We start from the raw sequence: 1,222 nt of genomic DNA, 5'->3' as shown, positions 1-1,222 counted from the left end.
AGGAATTTATGTAGCATCAATTGTTGAACTGCATTGGTACAAAGTTCACTAAACTTGCCCAGAAACCTGGAAGGAGCCATAAATTCATCACATAAAGGAAATGATGTTAAAAAATGTGTGGACATGTGGGACCCAATTATATGTTGTTTATATGTGAAGTAATTTAAATTGCAAGACGCTGGCAGCATGAAAGTAATACTATAAAAATAATATACCATGTAAAATTAAGCAGAAGAAAGCTTTATTGGGTATTTCAATGCCAAAATAGACTTCAAGAAACAGAATATAAATGGTAGATATAGAGGGGCATTTCATTATGATTAGCACATACATTTGTCAGGAAGACAATAATCCTAAATGTTTAGGCACCTAACTATAGAACCTCAAATACATAAAACAACACCTGATTTTTTTTGTAATTTTTATTTTTCTGCTAAAATTTTTAATTTTGTCTTCTATGTATTTGAACATATCAGGCATTTTTAATGCATATCTAAGAGGTCCTTTATCTTGTTAATTTGCGGTTCTATTCCCATTATCCGCTGTTTCATTTGAATTTTTTTTTTTTTTAACTAGGGGACTGCGCGAACATAGTCCCCCACTGCCACAAATTATGCAGTCGAGTTTCACGCATTTGGGGAAATCAAAGGGGTCAGCATATCTGGAGTGAAATGGATAAGCCTCGCCCTGGGAAAACCACCTTCATGATCATGGTATCTCCCCTGTCAGGTAAGTATCATTTGAATTTTAATCACATGATCTTTTCCTCTACTTATGCTGGTCATTTTCAACTGTATGCCAGAAACTATATAAGAAAATTGTAGGATGATTTAAATTTATTTTTATTCAGCCTGAACAACTAGCAGCATTATCATTTCCAAACATATTCAAATGATTCCAAGTTGAGCCTATTAAGAGTTGGTTAATTTCAGGTTTACTGTTGCTTCCAAACCATAGCCCTTAGTGTCTCACTTAAACCCAGCAGAATTTACAGCCTCTTATCCTGCTCTATACCACACATAGACACTGATGAGCGAATCCTGAAATCTGTTTTCTCTGAGATCTGCTGCGTTTGTTGCAGTTCTGTTCATTGTTCTGTCTCTAGCTAAACTACCTGAACCTGTAGATCACTCAAGAGGAAAGATAGCTGCCAATACTCTACTGAGTTCTATGGGTCTTCACTTTGTAATTTTTGTCAGAATTGCCTCTGTTAATTCTTCAA

At 35.1% G+C, this 1,222-nt stretch overlaps 1 non-coding gene across 1 annotated transcript; it reads right to left on the bottom strand.

Moving 5' to 3' along the window:
- Positions 1-573: 573 nt before the first annotated feature.
- Positions 574-737, bottom strand: LOC114227648 (U1 spliceosomal RNA). The gene has a single exon (XR_003613726.2). It is a non-coding gene; the product is annotated as a U1 spliceosomal RNA (small nuclear RNA).
- Positions 738-1,222: the final 485 nt, after the last annotated feature.

This window comes from Eptesicus fuscus, chromosome 1, assembly GCF_027574615.1.
Source record: "Eptesicus fuscus isolate TK198812 chromosome 1, DD_ASM_mEF_20220401, whole genome shotgun sequence".
Classification (NCBI taxonomy): domain Eukaryota; kingdom Metazoa; phylum Chordata; class Mammalia; order Chiroptera; family Vespertilionidae; genus Eptesicus; species Eptesicus fuscus.
Note: the sequence above shows the minus strand (reverse complement) of the source record. Positions and strands in the feature narration are given on the sequence as shown.